The following is a 20,387-nucleotide window of genomic DNA, read 5'->3' as shown; positions in this document are numbered from 1 at the left end:
TAAAAAGATGACTTATTAGAACCTAAGATAAATAAAGCTTCAACAATTAGGACCATTCTTGCTCAGTGCTGTATTTTATCTTAAGCTGCAGCAATAATGATTTCAATGCCAACAGATTCAAACCATGAATTACATAAACTCAAGCTATAATACATAATATCAATTTATCATTGATACCAAATTTATTCTGAAGACTGTTTAGTCCCATTCACTATGAAATAGGGTAATCATCCCTACACCAAAATAGGCAGAGAAGTCATTTGAAGAAAGACATTATGAGTCTATACCGAAGGAATTAAAGTGAGAAAACAAATAGTCACATACTTTAACTAGTTTTGATGTTTAATTTTATTAATATTATGCCTGGACAACATTTTAATTATGCTGGCATATTTTCATATTCTTAGGAATTCCTTGCTATGCTTTTTACACAAAACTCCTGAAATTATGCACCTTTGCAGGAACGGCATTTGCAGGAAGAATTTACCAAAAATGCACAGGAAAAACAGAACATGAGTGGCTGTTATTTGAAGTGCTTTTATATTTTACATTCTTTTTGATGGTTTCAATCTTTTATTGAGTTTTTCAACAAACAATACATTCCACAATGCTAGGGTGAGACACAGCCCTCGTAAGATGTACTATAAGTATAAGCTACAGGCCGATGCAGCAAGAAACATCTGGAAAAAACAGCAAAACACAAGTTGTGTGGGTAACTTATCCCACCCTCCCTCCACCCCGTCCCTTGTCCACACCAAAAAAAGAAATATGTTCATTGTTCAGATCTCGTTTTGGAACTCATGCCTCACTCCCTGTGTCCCTGGAGTCAGAAATCCGTAAAAGGTGGAGATACCTTGGGCAGGTAACTTCCCTAAACTCGGAGGAGAGAAGGGACAAAAAGGTTTGCCACAATTCTTCAAACGAGGAGCCCTTCACTACCACAGTCAGTGTCAGCTTCTCATCCCCAGGACATCCCATAGCCGATGCAGCCAGCCTCTGAAGGTGGGTGTCTGAGAGGTGCGCCAATGTGTCAGAACGTTTAGCACTGCCGCACCCAACGCTATTGCCATGAGCCGGCCCCGGTGGGATTTGAGTGGGAAGGTCACAGAATTCGGGATGCCTAGAAGAACATAAGCCGGGAAGCGTGGTATTTGTGTGTCTAAGTGAGTGTCTACTTCATCCAGGATTTGAGCATATTATTCCCGGATATGCATGCAGTCCGAGAGCAAATGTACCAACGTACCAACCTCCTCACACCCTTGCAAGCAGGTAACATCCTGAGAGGGGTCTATAGAGTGGAGTCTTTCGGGGGTATAGTACCAATAAGTGACGATTTTAGTGAGGGTTTCCATCAGTCCCAGGTGGTAGGCAGAGTCACGAGCTCTGTAATATACCCCTTCTCATTCCTTGTGAGTGAGTGTTCTGCCCAGATCCCTTTCCCTCCTCGCAGAACTAGCGTTGTACATGTGTGTGTTCCGGGCTAAGAGCATTTTTATAGAGGTCCGAAGTAAGCTTCTTGTCAGAGGTAAGCCACTTTTCATATATGGTCGGAAGCCTACTGGCGAAATGTTTCATCTGGGAATGAAGAACCCAAAGTCGAATCTGAGAGTACCTGAAGTCTCTCAGATTCGGGGAGTCTGTAGTCCAGTTTGAGCTGGTGGAACAGAATAATTCCGTCCAGATCTAATAGATGGCCCGCTGAGTGGAAGCCTGAGGACCTCCATCGAGCAGTAGTGTCCATACCCGGTTGGAAATCAGGATTCTCAAACAATGGGGTAAGCGGAATGGGGAAGGTGGTGAGATTGTGTTTAAGGTTAGTGTGATCACACATGTCCAGAAAGATCCTTGTGATACAGGACATGTAAAGGGAATATTCTGCAGCGGTTTAGCAGGTAATGCCTGATCTTGGAAGAGCCAGTGTTTTTCTGACTCCAGGCGGCTCCTTGCATTCTTTTTTAGAGGGAAATTCATCTTTGCATCAAATATTGATGTGAGGGCCATTTTCACACTTCAATATACCACTAAATGATGGATTGGAATTTATATTAATATGCCAAATTTTATGTAATTTTGGCAAACTTTTGTGCAATTACATGAAAACCAATGATGTGAATTTCTGAGAGCCCTAATTAATATACAACCTAAATGTAATAAATTATAAGCATCAGTAGCCCGTCCATAAGGGTGGAGGGCCTACAACCCCGAACCTTTCGAGTATAAAGAGTGTCTTTTGGGCGGAGCAAATGTTAGCCTGAGAGATACTTTTTATAGTCAGGTCCGGCAGCCAGGAACAGACATGCACTAAATGTGCAGGTGTCTGGTTGCCTGAGCTGAACTTTGCAGGGCTCAGGATGCCAAAGCTTCTGTAGGCATGACCTTCTCAGCTCGGCAAAGGTCCTTGAGGCCCTCCCCCTCGTACCTGGGCACTTCAGTTTTAAGCCCTGAAGAGCCCAGGGCTGAGTGTCTATCACTGACCCCACATCACATAGTAGTATGGGGTCAGTAGTCTCACTGACCCCATCCCACTCTGTGATGAGGTAGGGACTGTTGCCTACCCTAATTGGCTGAACAGAAGTCAACCAAGGAGGGGAGGCCAGCAATCTCAACCCTCTAAGAACCTCCAAAGCTTTCTTCCTAGAGAGCTGCAGCAGGTAAGTGTTGTATTTTCATTGGTTGGTGCATGATTGTATGTATTTGTATTTGTGAATGAGTGTTGTGGATGGGTGTGTTTGAACGTGTCTGCATGTAAATGCAAGGGTGTAAGTGAGTGAGCATGTGTGTGTGCTTGTATCCCTCAACCCCCTCTAAGCTGTACTTACCCGCTGCCACTTATTATACGCTAATTACTAGGAAAGATGAGGATGAAAAAGAGGGGCAGGCTTAGCTTACTCTTATTATTATCAATTTGTAAAGCGCAGTGTTCACCTAGCAGGCATCTTGGCGCTATCAAAACAACCAGTCAACTCAGGAAGTGAACCGTTCTTAGTATTTAACTGGCAGGAGAACTGTAAGCTATCTAATTTTTTTATGAAAGAGACACATTTTTAGGTTCTTCATAAGGCTCAACAGATTTCCATTTGCTCTGTGGGAGTTTGGCAGCCTGTTCCATAATTGAGCAGCATTGATTTGGAAAGATAGCCCGCCTAACCTAGTTTTCTTAAACTTAGGCAACCAGACCAGGTTTGCTGATGATGACCTTAGAGTCCTCAAAGGTTTGCAATTACTGAATTTATTTTTTGGAAGAGCCTAGGTCCCGTTTCATTTATTACTTAATGGACTATACACATGGCTTTGAAGATATTTCTCAGATCTGTAATCAATGAAGCTCTTTTAAGGTACCTGATGCAGAGTGAAATCTCGATTTGTTAAGTGCTTATTTAGCAGCCATCACTTGTATCCTGTGAAGTATTTTAAGCAGATAACCTGGAACTCCCAGCAAAAGGGCGTTACAATAATCAATTCTGCTTAATATTGTGCTCTGCACTACCATTTAACGTGCTGGCTGTGGAAGCAGAGGAAAAATTCCTTCCAACTTTTTTAATTTAGCCTAGGCCCTTCCCTGTACCCTATCCCTAGCAGTTTTTTTTTTTACCTTTGAGTTGAGCCTAACTAGTTTGAAAGTGAATAGTAGATGATCAGACCAGCTAACTGGGGTCATGTCCCTGACTACCACCATAACTAGAGGTGCTAGTTTCAGATCAAGTATATGCCCTCCTTGATGTGTGGCACTCTTGACCTGTTATTCCAAACCTATCATTTCACAAGATATTATCAAGTCATGGCTTTGATTCTATGAACCATCTTCTGTCCGGATGTTGAAATTACCTAATACCAAAGGATTTGAGTGGGTAAGGACCAGATTTGAGACCAATTTCAGGAATGGTTGAAAGAATTTTGTAGAGTTCCTGGGGCCTGCAGCATAATATCCCTGACAGGGCTATCCCGCCTCTTTCTTTTTGGTAGAAACCAAGCACTTCTGCTCCATGAAGCTCTTTGACTAGGAGTGTGTGGTAAGGAACGAAGACAAGTAGTAAGTTTCAATCTGTTTATTCCACATCAGGGTGGGCCATCGGTATGTTCAACTGCACCTGGTACCAGTCTAAGATTAACTTCCCGGAACTGGAACACAGTCCAGAACCTTCACAGTACAAAATTCTGCACACATAGTTTCGCAACAAGCATATATAACTGTAACATAGAATACTACATAGGTCTTTCCTTTAGAAAAGGAAAGACTGGAAAAAAACAAAGAAGATGGAAAGAAGGAAACAAGAGAAGAGAAAGAGAGAAGGAACGACGAAAAGCAGAAAAAGAGAAAACAAGACGGAACAGAAATAAGATTATTACGAAAAAAACAATCTTTGTATCAATACTATACTAAAGAAGAAATATAAATGTAAGGCACTAAACCTCAGGGCATCATGTCCTACTTATTATAATATTTTAAACTCTGTAGCGGTAAGGAATACTTCTGTCTTAAACACGACGCCTCAAGACAAGTTGTCCCGTACAATCTTTGTTACACACAGGAGTTTCAATGCTATTAGAATTACTGGGTAGAGAACTCTTCACCAAAAGACTCTTATTCCACCATTGCCCATTTATGAGTTTGACAGAATTGTCACTTTAAATGGTGAACTGAATTTGGAAGAACCCTTATTGACATGGACAGGTTTCTTTATGGAAACAAAGTCACCACGCTTAATGACAAACGGCCAGATTCATCAAGCCGAAAACGGCTTGCAAAGGGCCAGATTCTGAGAATCTGGCCCTTTGCGAGCGCTATTTTTGCATTTGGGATTCATCATCCCAAATGCAAAAATCGAATTTTTAGAAATCGCATATTTGCGAATAATTGCATTTAAGGAATCTCAATTAGAGATTCCTTAAATGCAATTCAAGAAGCATTTAAAAATTTCGAAATCGCTATTTTTGGCCGCTATTTACCGCGAAGTCTGACTTCGTGGTAAATAGCGAAAACTGAGAAAAATGCACTTTTGTGCATTTTTCTCAGTTGTATGTTACACACACACATGTCCTTTGGACATGTGTGTGCGCAACATCAGTCTACATTTTCATTTCAGGGGTGCTACAGGGTGTCCTTTGGACACCCCTGGCACCCTTGAAATCGCATCCTTATATGCGATTAGCAAATTGCTAATCGCAAATAAGAAATAACTCCCCATTCATTCCTATGGACCTCTAGGCCCATAGGAATGAATGGGGAGTTATTCCTTATTTGCGATTAGCAATTTGCTAATCGCATATAAGGAATGTGTAGGAATCGCAATTTATTTAGCGATTCCTACATGAATCCCGTTTTGCAAGTCCTTAATAGCGATTCCTTAATAATCGCTATTAAGGACTCGCAAAACGGGACAATGATGAATCTAGCTGTATATCTTTAACTGACTTCTTTGAATCAAAAAAAAGTTTTTGTTTTTGTTGAACTAATTCTACCGGGCTCCTGACTCTCTTATCATTCCATTGTTTTCCTTTGATCCACTTACTCATCAAACCAGGACAAGCCATGGTGGATGCTCTACGCCCACGCAAAAGCTCAAAAGGGGAACCCTTGTAGTTGAGTGGGGAGTAGTTTGGTAAAACCAAAGCATGCTTCTCACAGAATTAATCACAACACACTTGTTTGACAAAGCCCACTGTATGCACTCAGCTAATATTCTGTTCATTCGATCAACCACACCATTGGTTTGAGGGTGGTACATGAGATGAGATGTGTGTAAATAATCCTCAACTTCAGAAGCAATAAATTGTGTTCCATTATCTGTCACCAAAAACTCTGGGTACCCTTCTTTCAAGAAAACATCGCTAAGGAAATCCACTACTGTTTTGCCACTCACTTCTTTCACAAATGTAATCTCTGGCCATTTTGAGTAGTAGTCCATAAGGACGAAAGCAAACTTGGAAGAGTGATCAAGGGCATGAAAAGGCCCTACAATGTCCAACTCCAATTTCACCCATGGTGCTGAAGGTAGCTCTATGGGAAACAAAGGTGGAGTATGCAGTTAGCAGCAAATGACACACGACTTAACAAAATCATCTATTTCACTGTCCATAGAAGGCCACCAAAATGAAAGTCGCACCCTTTTTTTTATCAAAGTTGAATCTAAATGTCCCTTGTGTGCACATTTGATTAAATTAGTCCTAAAAACAGTGGGAGGAACAAGCCTGTCACCTCAAAGCAATAAACCATCTTCAATGGTAACCTCATCTGCAACTTGTAAATAAGTCTTAAAATCAAAACCCAAATTCCTCTCCCTAGGCCAACCTTCCTTGATAAATTTCATGACACGACCCAAAGAAACATCAACGGAAAGAGCTTGACGCCATTCATTTTCTGATACAGTGCACAACTGTGGGAGATCTACAGCTGCCAAAAGAAAATTCTCACTGTCTTCCTCTTCTACATTAGGTTTGTCCTCCACAATATCAGAAGAGTGAGATAAGAAACCTGCACACCCATTCTTACAACCAGGAATATATTCTGCAGAGAAGTCAGTTTAGAGGATAGGCCTTCAATTCTAGGGGTGAAACTCCTAACATTCTTTCCGCTGAGGATAAAAACCAATGGTTTATGGTCAGTTTGGAGACAAAACTTTCTTCCCCAAAGAAAGCTTCTAAACTTCATCACAGCCCACCAGCATGCCAACAATTCCCTCTCAATGACTGAGTACTTCGTTTCAGCAGGAGACAAAACTCTGGAAGCAAACCCAATGGTTCTGGCTTCCCCGCCCTTTTTTTACAGACAACTGCCCCAAGTCTAGCATTGCTAGCATCGACTGTGAGAGTTCAGGTAAGAGAAGGATCATAGTGTTTCAGAATCTTGGGTAAATTGAGTTGTCTCTTCACCCACTCAAACACATCTTGGCATTCCCTGTTCCATTCAAACACAACACCCTTCATGAGAACACAAAACAAAGGTCTCAATTTACTTGCCAAGTCTTGGATGAACCTAGAATAAAAGTCACATAGCGCCAGAAACGATCTGAGAGTGACTTTGTCACTGGGGGTGGGGGATTTTACAACTGATTCAACCAAACTAGATTTGGGAAGAATTCCATTTTTATTAACTAGATGATCCAAGTACTCCACTTCCTTAGTCACAAAAACATGCTTGTCTCTTCTTAAAACAACACCATTTTCTTGGAATCTTGCTAATACCTCCTTGAGAATTACATCATGTGAGGCTCTGTCAGGGGCAAAAATAAGAACAACATCCTGAAAAACAGATAGACAATCAATCCCCTTCAAGATTTTTGACATGAGACGTTGAAATAGGGACGCCGCTGAGGCAAGCCCAAACGGCATATGTATAGATTGGAAGGTTCCAAAAGTGGAAACGAATGCGGTAAGGGGTCTGCATTCTGGTGCTAATTCTACCTGGTGGTAGGCAGATGCCAAGTCTAATTTTATTACAATGGCATCTTTGAAACTAGCTAAAAGTTCATTTATATTCGGAAGGGGATGAGAGTCGATCCATATTTCATTATTAAGGCAGCCGAGGTCAATGCAAACTCTGAGTTCGCCAGTTTGTTTCCTTGTAACAACTAAAGGGGACAACCATAAGGACGACGCTACTGGCTCAATTATGCCTTTAGTACACAATGAATCAAGTTCTTTCCCAAGGTCTTGTCTGACATTAAAAGGAACATTTCTAAGTTTATGTTTTACTGGACTAGCCCCATCCTTGACAATAATCTTGTGCTGAAAGTCTTTGATTTTCCCCAACTCTACAGAGAACAGATGAGGAAACTCATTCACTAAGTTTTCAAGATCAGGACTGTCCCTTATAGCGAGGATTTGGTCTTTGGTACCTGGTCTAAGTACCATCCCGAATAGTCCTTGGTGGAACCAGCCTAAGATGTTTAATCCCTTCTGTGCCACATATATTTTACCTGCAATCTTTCTCCCCTTGAATTCCATGATCTCTTCAATGAACCCTGAAAGATTGATTTCACGTACCTCGTTCGAGACAGCTTTACGATCTGGGGGAAGAAGAGGTCTATTGGGCCACGTTGTTTTATAGAGATCTAGCGTAATCATGGAGATGCGTGCTCCGGAATCAACTAGGATGATCAAACCACGATCTCCAACAGAAATTTGTACATAAGGATCTACACACAAATCAGGATCTCCTGTAATGACCCCATCATCTTTTACAACCACAACCATATTGCTAAGCTCTTTTGTGACAAATTTGTCCTCATCTTGTGTCAAGGTTTCATCAACAACACATTTCACAGGAGAAGACTTTGGTTTGAACCTGCCTCTACCAGCCTGACATATTTTAGCGAAATGACCAATCTTATTATAGTTTTCACACGTTACAAACATGGCTGGGCATTTAGACGCAGGAACATGTGGTTTATAACCACACCTGTAACAAATATTACTCTTAGAAAAATAAGAGTACTGTCTATCTGAAAAGTGTTGTCTTTCCGATGGTTTGTTGTCTAGCATCTTAGTGTCCTTAACCTTGACAGCAGAAACAGGATCACTTTATTTTTCTTCGAGTTCCTTGACAGACAACTGCGATGTTTTGATACTCTTCGCCACTTTAATAGTCTTATCCAAGGTAGGATTCCCCATGGAAAGCAACTTTTGTTTGATGGCTTTGTCTGTACAGTGAGAGATGAACTGATCACGAACTAGTTGGTCTGCAAAATTCTCAAACTGACAATCTGCCACAAGACTCCTTAGAGCAGTAATGTAATTGTCAACATCCTCCTTCATCTTCATTTTACGTGGAGGACTGGCCCCCACACCACGAACGTCGGAGCAGCACCATCTTGCTGTTTGCCTACCATTCACTTATTGAAGTGGCGTCTTTCGTCTTTACATCAAGGCATCCTTACCTTTTGATATACATCAGGCTTCCTATTACATCCCAAAACTTTATTGAGAAGCGATACTGCCTCCAACGTCCTTTTAAAGATAAACTCCTTATTATCATACATCGCCTTCTCCCTCTGGAAAAATTCAGTTGTGAGATTGCGCTTGGGAGTGGAGTACTGCGACACTTCGAACAGGAACGACTTCGCTGCTTCTGATTAATACATTTTTTGCTTTTATCTTCACTTTCGGCATATAGAGTATCACCATATATCAGGATTAATTTCACCATGCAGTTATATTATGTTCACTAAAGATATCTGAAGATTTCACCTTCCATCATTTTACTGTATGGATAAAGTATCCTCTTTTGACTTAATCTGTGACTCCTGAAGAAGGCGGTTCACTGCCGAAACGCGCGTCGAGTTTTTATGCTTTTTCAAGACCTTAGTCATTAAATATGTTTTTTTGTATGCAATTTTCACTGTATTGAATATGAGTTTTATGCTATATGTTTATTGTAACTGTGTGTAATTGAGGAATTTTTATTCTTATCATATGGTTTGACTCCTTGGTCATTCACAATATGATTTTTAATATATTGATTAAAAATATATGTTTTATATAAACTGTCATTTTTCGATTATTCCTTTTGACCACTGGTCTGGCTTCATTGTTCACTCAAGTCTTTCTGATGGCCTAGGAGTTTTTCTCACACCTATTGTCAACATCCTCCTCCATGTTCTGTGTGCATTTAAAAAATTTGTGTCAGAGAACAACCAAACTGGGTTGAACATCAAACCTTGTTTCTAATCTTTTAACTGTGTCTTAGTACTCATCAAGATGGTTTCCTTCATCCTGTACAGGATTTGGAAGATGTTTTAAAATGTATCTCCCTTCAAAGCCTAATGAGTGTAATACGAGGTACTTTCTACGCTCTGCGCAAAATCTCATAGCTCCAATAGCAGCCAATTAAGTTTCGAATCCATCAAACCACTTCTTCTATTTAATGGGTGGCTCACCTGGTGTCTCTAAAAAAGGAGGAGGTGGAAAAACTGCTTGCATAGTTGGTAAACAGAGTTAATTTTCCATGATATCAAAATAACCATTGTTTAAAACACTCATATAGTGTATGTCACAACAGCTGGACTAGATATGGATTTTTCTTGATGAAAGATTTGACAAAAGGCGACAAAATGGAAGAGAAATAGGCTTCTAAAACTGCTCACTACCCGAATAAGTGATGCTGATGACACCTGTGGTATTTTGTATTAGTGAGGGAACAAAGATGAGCACAGAATAACCTTGTTGAATCGAAAAACTTTCACTGGTTAAATAGCTTGTATATTAAGAAAATTTCTTGAATCAATTAAGCCTTTTTTTTAAACATGTTAAAGAGAGGTTTTATTCTCCTCCCTAGTGATGTAGAATGTGATGCTGGCATAAAAAACAGAGTTTCTCTGAAAATTGTGACTTTATTCCGCACTCTTGGCAGAAAAACATAAAGTCTCTGTGAAAATGGAGCTTTTATTCCGCTCCCTTTGTTACGTAGAGCAAGATGATGGATTGAAAACAAAAGACTCTGTGACGCGTCTTCCTCGTTCTACTGTTGAAACGCAAGTAGCTTGCACGATGCTACACGCCTCTAGACGTGTATGCCAGGAGAATACTTCCGTGTTTCACTCTTAAACTGCAAACGCGATTACGTCATCGTGGCTCAGACGCTGAGTCTCTACCGTAGCTGGAACGCATATCCCTATCATGCGTTCCAGTGAGACTGACCTGATTTTCCTTTGTCCCTCGCTCCTCTGAGTCTCTTTTGCGTAGAGAACACCTCTGGAGCGAGAACGACAGTCAGTAGTCGCTCCTCAAGAGAAAGACACAGCACTCCTCCTCGTTGCTGCATACGTCGATACGACCCAGATAGGAATCTGGATCCTCGCCTCTCGTGAGTTCTTGGAGATGGCCCCGCAATCGTCTCCAGAAAAGATGTGGTAAGGAACGAAGACAAGTAATAAGTTTCAATCTGTTTATTTCACATCAGGCTGGGCCATCAGGATGTTCAACCGCACCTGGTAACAGTCTAAGATTAACTGCCTGGAACTGAACGCAGTCCAGAACCTTCACAGTTCAGAATTCTGCACACATAGTTTGGCAACAAGCTTATATAACTGTAACATAGAATACAACAGAGTGCCCCAAGTTCCCACTCTTTTTTGAAGATAATAGATACCCTTCCCCCTCTTTTGTTGGCTCTGGGTTGATGTATTACTTTATACTCTGGTTGGAAAGTGAAACACAAGTCTATCTCTGTGTCCTTAGGAATACAGGTCTTAGTACAGCAAATCCCCTTCTTTGGACTCTAACAAAATGTTTAGTTCTTGTACATGCTTTTCCAACTAGTATGTATTAATGAGCCCACATTTAAGGGCCTTAGCATCTGACCTGCCTGCCACAGTTTTATCCTCATGGGGTTCTGGTCCTCTCCTCTCTACTTTTGCTGGTAACATTTGTCTTTAACTCCAAAGGTTTGTAACCGGATTACACTATTTTTGGGGTTTGCTGCTGTCTTTCTGACCCGAAACGCCAGACGCTGGTGCTGGATACCAGGGTTTGAGCCTCAAGGTCGCGTCCACATCCTGTGATTCTAGGCAAATCGCTTAATCTCCCCGTGCCTGAATGTGTAATGTAAATATGTTGCTCATGTAAAGCTCTCCAATACCTTCGGATCGAGTTCGCGCTATGTAAAATATGCACAAAAAAACCCACAAAAAAAATGCCAAGCACATTACAGTAATAGCATGCTCTGGGAGTGCATGACTTGGGCAGTTTGAACTGCCTTGCATGCGCTTCTCCGACTTCTTTCATGATGTGCGCGATCTGTTGAAGTGGGCAAGCACCAATGTGGCTGTTATTGGGTCAGAAGTACAGACGTGCGCATGACGTGCACATTCTCCCTAAAGATGTAGTGACGTGCAGTCAGCACACTAGTGTTTCCCAGTGTATGTACTACACTGTGCACCCACCCACCGCAGACGTCACCGGTCAGGTGACGCTGCTTAAATAAAAGTGGTGGAGCGCACGTGCTCTGGGCCAAATGCACCCAGTACCTGACTGTGTCTGTGTGGCGATCATTCACTCAGCATGCGGGCCTAGAGCCCGACTTTACACTGGCGACGAGGCAGAAGCTGTGCCACGCGTGCCACAGCTGCTAAAAACATCGTGGTGAAAGGGGGAAGAGAGCTGCCCGCCGAAAGGGCCCCCCTGTGAGAGGGCGCGCCGCGCAGAGAGGCCTGAGGAGCGTGTGCTGAGCCCCGGGCTGATCTGCTGATATGAAGGTGAAGGGGAGACTACCCCGCACCTTCTGACCCCAGCGTGAGCCGCCTCACTGCGGGAGGTGAGAAGTGAGCCGACCCGCATCGGCCGCCACCAAGCCGGAACTGGATGACCCCGGACAGAAGCGCCAACCGACCGGAGCCCACCCGTGTCGGCTGCGACAGCGTGACCCTTCCGGGAGGAGGGCGGACTGACCGGAGCCCACCCATGCCAGCCGCGACTGAGCCCCGCAGAGAAGGTGACCACGCGGAACATGGAAGAGGAAGGCCCGCAGGCCGGAGGTGAGCCTGCGTGCGAGAAGCAACCACACACACCGAGTAAATTAAGGCCAGCGGAGCCCACCCCGTGTCGAAGGCCATAAGTGAACACTAACCCGCCGAAAGGCCCTGCAGGGAACAAGCGGCAGCTCTAACCCCCACCCCCCGCAGCGTAAGAACCGAATGAGACTGCTGCGGGTGGTAGGGGAGCCGGCGGCGATGAAGGAAGGTGGCCTGCGTCCGCTAGGAGCGGCATCAGCGTCCCCCCCCCCCCCTTGGGCGGCACCAGCCATGAGGAAAGGACAGTGAGAGCGGGCAGGAGAGGGAAAAGTAACTGCCGGTACTGGTAGCTCCCGGCCACAGGAAAGTGGAGGAGAAAGCATGTAGAGCGGCACCAGCACCCCCCCCTGCGCGGCCGTAAAAAGTAAAGGCCTGCTGCGAGGGGCAGAAAGACTCTGAAATGAATCGCGAGCTGCCCCCCCCCCCCCCCCCGCCTGGCTGTAGAGAAGAGGACTGCCCGAAACGGAGCAGGCAGGCTCCAGCAATGTTTCACCCCCCGCGCAGCGTGTAAACAGGGAAGCTGCCGCGGGCGGGTATAGGGAAAAAGGAGGCAGCGAGGCAACCCGCCCCACATTCCAGAGACCATAGCCAAATGCCCGTAAAAGCGAGAAGGCATCCAGCTGGTACACCCCTTTTCCTCCACACACCCCTGAATGCTGTCAGAAACACGACTTACCAAGAGTGAGTCTCCAGAGGTGCCTGCTTCAAGAGCAGCCATCGGAGCCAGCGCCCCACCCGCTGGGGAGACATGTGCGTGGCCAGCAATAATTGACTGAAAAGGAACCAGGCCATGCCAGCAAGTTGCAGGTCTCAGAGCAGCCAGGAGACACAAAGCCAAAAAAAAAAAATGGCAGAGGCAGCCGGGAGTGCAGAGACAGTGAGCATGAAGCCCGCAGCATGAGGAAAGCTACCAAGGCCCTGGAGAAAGAATGCAACACTGCCACCTAGTGGCCGTTCGTGGTACTGCATGTGGCAGAAGGAACTCAGCAATACACTGCACTCAAAGAACTGTTTCCTGACTACTGACCCCAGACAAGAGTTGCCTAGGAGATGACCACCCCAGCTATTAAGGTGTCTCCAAAGGCACAGGGACAATGTCGAGGACATGCCACCAGAAGGGGAACCTAGCCAAAACTGCGTAATACACATTGACGAGGCCCTGACAGGGGCATCCACGAAAGAGGCAGCCTTAAGGCATCGGTGCACACAAAGGATCCGTGACACCTCTCCAAAGCTATCGAACTGCGACGGAAAGGAAAACGGTTGCGCAGACAACCAGAAGCGTGAAAACTCCGCAGAAGAAGCAGACCAGCCAGATGGTCACCCAAGCAAAGAAGCCGACCAGACAGATGGTCGCCCAAGCAAAGAAGCCGACCAGCCAGATGGTCGCCCAAGCAAAGTAGCCGACCAGCCAGATGGTCGCCCACGCAAAGAAGCCGACCAGCCAAATGGTCACCCAAGCAAAAAAGCCAACCTACGGGAAGGTTGCGACAGAAGGTGACCGAAGCAGAGGTCAGTGAGAATCCACACAACAAGTGGTCCGACACGTGGACTGAAGGTAGCCTGCCAGAGATCTGCAGGGTGGATGGGCAAGAGGTCCAAGAAGTTAAACTAAGACGTGGTCCGCAAGCAGGGACCAACGAACTTCAACATCACAAGTTTGCAGAGCAAAACTGAAAGTGAAGGGAAGGCCGCGACACGAACTCTGGCAGTTCGAGTGAAAAGAAGACAGTGTCCTAGGACGAGGACAAGACCGGGAAGACACGTGCAGAGTGCGGGCGCTGCACGTGGAAGCCCTGCTAGAGAAGATGAAAGGAGATCGCCCCAGGTGATGTCGCGGCGGAAAAGGAAAAAAAAGGAAAGAAGGAGGAAGACCAACTGGGAACGTGTGAAGAGGTCTATGGACAGGACCAAGGAAGAGTCGGATGATATCGACAGGGAGAAAGGTGCGACGCCTGGTCTGGTCAGCAGAAGACAAACAAGCATTGTACTAGGGGTAGGACACAACCAGGGAGACACATGTGGAGTGCATGCCACATGGAGATGGCCTGGATGATGAAGATAAGAGGAAAAGGACTGACCACGTCGCAAAAGGAAAAAGAAAGAGAAGAAGGGAATTGAGTGGCATGGTGCCATCAGAAATAGCAACGTCCAGGGAGAAGAAAAGAGGTGTGACAAGTCAACACACACACCGGAAGGTCATCAGAGTGCATCGGAGCACAAGGCCTGGGAAGAACATCAGCAGCACGGAGCAAAGACGTCTACCGATGAGGACTCCATCTCCAAAGCGATCGCAGGTGGGAGCAGGCTGGAATATTAGCAACACCTACCTCTGGGGTTGAGCGGAAGATTGGATGGCGAGAGTGATCAGGCATCTGGAAACAAAGGAACTGACCACTCCACACCAACCCATGGAAGTCCAAGGGGCAGCGGCCTCAAGGGACTCTGGCATTAGGAGATCCCAGACGAGAGATAGATCCATAGCCGCACATCTACAGGTCCCAGAAGGGTGAAGACCTCGCATGCAATGACAGGAGTCACAAAATACAACCCTTCAGGTGGAATGAAGGACAGAACGATGAGGCTCGTAGCGCGTCCCACTCACGGCTCAAAGGCTATGGTGGAGCCACACAACAGAAAGCACCAGTCCCGTGGAAGCCTGGCAAAGAGGGCCTCCCAGACACCCTGTGAGAGAGGTACACTGGCAAGATGGGCATCCTAGTGAGAGTGATGTTTGGACCTACTCTTTTCATTTTCAAGAAGACACTTTGAAGCCTGCCCGGAGACACTGCAAGAACCAGGACTGACCGGCGGAAGAGCAACACCCAGCCATCCACCATCTCTCCAGCTGATGGTTGTCAACACAAAAGCGGGGCGGAGAATGACTGCAGAGCAACGTCCAATTACAAAGCCGGACCCGCCGAGCACTCCTGAACTGTGCCAACGTAAACTGGTAGTCCAAACTGCTGTTTTTTAACATAGCTATTCTGCAAACAGCCGAAGGGACTTAGCTGAAGTTTCAGCTATTGTATTTTGAGTTTCATTTTCCTCCCACAGGTTTTTGGACTTTTTCCAGGGTTTTGATTTTTCACCAAGTTTGGGAGGGATGTAGTGACGTGCAGTCAGCACACTAGTGTTACCCAGTGTATGTACTACACTGTGCACCCACCCACCATAGACGTCACCAGTCAGGTGACGCTGCTTAAATAAAAGTGGCCGAGCGCACGTGCTCTGGGCCAATTGCACCCAGTACCTGACTGTGTCTGTGTGGCGATCATTCACTCAGCTTGCGGGCCTAGCACCCGACTTTACAAAAACCAGCTCCAAAAAAACCTCAACCTGGCAACATTGCAAGTTGCCGCAGGGCTGCGTAACTCAAATGCACCACCACTTCCGTGGAGTGAAACCGGCCTCATGGGGACCAAAACCAGCCTCCAAGAGTCCAGCCTCCCGGGGGTTTGCCCGCTTGCCCGGCTGGCCAGTCCAGCCTCTCGCTCTCTCATTCAAATGCACACCTGACCCTTTATATCCTCTCTTTTTTTTTGTTTCTCTCTTCTGCCTGCGATCTCTCTACCTTTCAGCTAGATGCAATTTACTGTTCTGAGTCCTGACTCTTACTAGCCTCTCACCCTCGCCTTGCTCAATGGAGCTTAGTATTGTCCTCTCTCCCTTCTCTCTTCATTGTTTGTTTTCCAACCTCTTGGATACGCTCATGCTGATGCGGTCAGGTGGCCGCGTTTCCGGAAGCCCCGGATATATATTGTGACACTAAATCAAAATAGTTGCTACTTCGAAGCTTTCTCCTTTCCGACTGGGACATCGGAGGCTGCAGCCAGGCAGATGCTAGAACGAATTATTATTGGGCCAGATTGTACTGTCACAGAGTAAGTGGGTGATGGGGAACCATCTGCCGATGTGAAGGGAGCGGAGATCAAGAGTGAGGGTTAAAGAGAGGAGAGGTGGGGGACATTAGTGGGCAAGAAGACAAAAGATGGAGACAAGACGGGAAAGCAAGGTGGAAATGAAAGCTGGGGGGGGGGGTATGACGCTCAAAGCAGTGGCGACGAGGATAACAAGACTGTGACCTGGATGGAGCAGCGCTGCCAGGGGAGGAGATGAGGCAGGGGCTATCGGCTTGAACTTGGGTGGAGGTAGTGAGGGAGAGATGGAAGGGTGTCAGGCTGCAAGAGTGAAGAAACAGATATAGGCATGGTGGTGGGGGTACTGAGGGAGAAATTGAAGGGTTGCAGACTGCAGGAGAGAAGAAGCAGGCACGCATGATGTGAGGGTACCGAGGGAGAGGTTGAAGGTTATTATCAGGCTGCAAGAGGGAAGGAACAGGCAGGCATGTAGAGAGTGTATTTCTTTATGGAAGGTTTGTAATGAGAATATTGGACCATACTTCCTACAAGGCATGGGGTGGGGGGTACTGAGGGAGAGATCGAAGGGTATCAGGCTGCAAAGGGAAGTAACAGGCAGGTATGGGGTGGGGTTACTGAAGAAGAGATTGAAGGGTGCCAGTCTGCAAGAGGGAAGAAACAGACAGGCATGGGGTGGGGGTACTGAGGGAGATTTTGAATGCTGTCAGGTTGCATGATAGTAGCAGGCAAGCATGGGGTGGGGGTACTGAGGGAGAGATTGAAGGGTTGCAGACTGCAGGAGAGAAGAAGCAGGCACGCATGATGTGAGGGTCCTGAGGGAGAGATTGAAGGGTATCAGGCTACAAGAGGGAAGGAACAGGCAGGTATGGGGTGGGGGTACTGAGGGAGAGATCGAAGGGTATCAGGCTGCAGGAGAGGAGGAGGCAGCCAGGCATGGGGTGGGGCTACTGAGGGAGCGATTGAAGGTACCAGGATGCAGGAGGGAAGGAACAGGCAGGCATGATGTGAGGATACTGAAGGAGAGATTGAAGGGTATCAGGCAGCAGGAGAGAAGGGGCAGGCAGGCACGTATGATGTGGGGGTACTGAGGGAGAGAGGTAATGGTGCCAGGCTGCAGGAGAGGAGGCAGGCATGGGGTCGGGGTTCCGAGTGCGCGATTGAAGAGTACCAGGATGCAGGAGAGGAGCAGGCATGGGGTAGGGGTACTAAGGGTACCAGTCTGAAGAGGAGGCGGCCATGGGGTGGAGGTACTGATGGGGAGATTGAAGGCTGAAGGACAGAAGGAGAGGAGAAGGCAGGCATGGGGTGGGGGTTTTGGGGGGAAGGTTGAGGGGTACCAGGATGCAGGAGAGGAGCAGGCAGTCATGGGGTGGGGGTACTAAAGGGTACCAGACTGCAGAGGAGGCGGCCATGGGGTGGAGGTACTGATGGGGAGATTGAAGGCTGAAGGACAGAAGGAGAGGAGAAGGCAGGCATGGGGTGGGGGTTTTGGGGGGAAGGTTGAGGGGTACCAGGCTGCAGGAGAGAAGCAGGCAGGCGTGAGTCTGAGATAAGCGAGGGACAGCCAGAGCCCGCCGCCCATACTAATGATGCAGGAAAGTGCATCATGTCAGCGCAAACGATGGGGGGATTAAGAAGTAATTGATGTGGGAGGAGAGATGATCGATTTGTTAACAAAGAGAGGGAAAGAGATTTGAGATTAACCGGGAAGGTAAAAGTGCCGCCGCGGGTAGGGGCGGGGGCGTGAGGGGTGGGGGCTGAAAGTGGTGCGGTGGGGAGAGAGTGGAAAGGGAAGGAGGGTGGACATGAACATACCTACAGAAATGAAAGAGAAGAGAAGCGTTGCCATGGGGAGGGCTGTTCTAAGGCAGAGACAGATGAGTTGGGAGGCGAGGGGTGTGGAAAGAAAATACAATGAACAGGCTGAGGGCAGGAGAAACAGACGATAGAGACAGAAAGTGGAAGAAACAGCTGTGAGGAGACACTGAGGCGTAGGGGCATAGGCAGGGCACCGGCACTATGCAATTTTGCAGCTGCGGCATTTTTCGCATAGTTGTGGATTTGTGGCATATTGCCACATAACCCATCATCTGCTGCATAATCTTCAGATTGGAACAAAAAAGATGTTTCTTGTTCAAACGGTTAAAAAATTACAAAAAAGGTTCAGCAGCTGTTGCCAGGCAGGGTAAGGTCCCATTAAAATTTGATTTTTCTGTCGATTATGCTATTTTCGGATATTACCCTGGTGCTTCGGGGGTGCAAACTATGCCCTGACAGTGTTAACAAGTGTTGAAATGACAAAAATGTTAATTAATGCTCTCACAAAAGGTGCCGCATATGCCTCATATTATCCTTTTCTTGCCGCATAATCTAGTCAACCCTGTCGCACCGCATAATCTGGCCCTCCTCTGCTGCATAATTCTAATGGCTCTGGGTATAGAGCAACAACGTTGTGGGTGGAGGGGAGTTATGGACTATTAAGAGAGGAAGAGAGAAGGCACTTTCTAGTGGGAGCAAACTAGGGAAGTTTGGGTGTGAGAAAGCCAGGGTGAGAGTAAGATGTAAGAGTTGAGGAATGGGTTTGGGAATGATGTGAGGGAGAGGAGATAGAGGCGTTTGCTTACTGTACCTCTACAGGTCCCAAAATATGAAAGGAATTCTACCCCCAACCATACAAACCTTCTGAACTTTAGAGAGAACTCTCATTCCATCACCAGATGTTCAGTTGGAAAGTATCTTTTACCGACTCATGCAATCATACAACCAATCACTCTCTCAGAAACTGTTTCTGCCTCTCAGGATGCATTGCAGAAGGAAATGTTCTCCAGACAGAGCGGAATTTCACTTAGTTCTTGAAGAAAAACACTTATCCCCCGTTCACCCATCCTTTCATATCCTTTAAATGAGCAACCTGAAAGTGGAGAGACAGCTCAGGGAGGTAAAGGATTGTTGCTGAGATCTTTGGATAGCCGGCTGGTTGAATCTACACATGGGTGACTCCTCCTTTCATCCTTCTACAGTAAATAAGATAAGTAGTCCATCCCATAGGCTTATCACTTATAGCAGTACATCGCTGTGCACTCACGTACAGCTTAAAAGCACATTGACATCATTAATTTGCATATTGCACCCTGTAAATCACGACATTCATTGGGTTCTTCATTTACTCATTCATTCATGTAAAAATCAAGCAGTTAGATTCAAAACAAGCGATAAAGAAAAGCCCAAAAGACACAGAAAGAAACTAGAAACTTACTTTATTGCAAACTAAATTAAATCATTGTTGCCATAAAAGAGAGAGGTAAGATGAATGACAGCTGAAACCTAAAACAACTAGTGTGCTCGTGTTAAAAAGCGGTTCGGGGTTATACAGGGCTGAATTCGTACTGTATGCTGGTGCGATCAAGTTTACACTTTCAATTTGACCAGAAACATCAAACACATTGCGGCCCTGATGGACACGTCTTGCAATTCTCTTGCAATTATGTGTCTAAAATATTATATGCGGAAGAGTCCCTCCCGAACAACACCAAAAAAGTAGTCAGGGAGTTAACTGAGAAAGCATTGGCATAGTAAATGGCCTAGTGCTGGTTCCCAGGCTTATGGTTGAATAGGATCGGTTGAAAGCCTCTAAAAGTAAAAACATTATGTGCATTATTTTAATAAAATCAATGTCTTGATAACGCTGGACCTAAAAAGGACCGACACGAGGTAGTGACAGCATGTGGGGACTAGGTAACCATGAAAATAGGTCACGGTGCGACACATTTTAATATTATCAAGATTCTAACATCTAAGATGCTACCATCGAGATAGGCAAGCCATTGCAACACAAAATAGCGCACTGGTGAAATGTCATAGAGGAAATATGGGCTGGATGGTCTTGTGGATGGAAAGGACATGGGTAGGGATAAACCGACTACAAAACATGTCAACTGAATGCTCATAGGTTGGCTATAAGGATCTCTTTAGGGCCTCATTACACCCTGGCAGGTTGTAC

This window comes from Lissotriton vulgaris, chromosome 5 (assembly GCF_964263255.1).
Source record: "Lissotriton vulgaris chromosome 5, aLisVul1.2, whole genome shotgun sequence".
In the NCBI taxonomy this organism is placed as follows: Eukaryota; Metazoa; Chordata; class Amphibia; order Caudata; family Salamandridae; genus Lissotriton; species Lissotriton vulgaris.
This window is presented reverse-complemented; position numbering follows the sequence as displayed.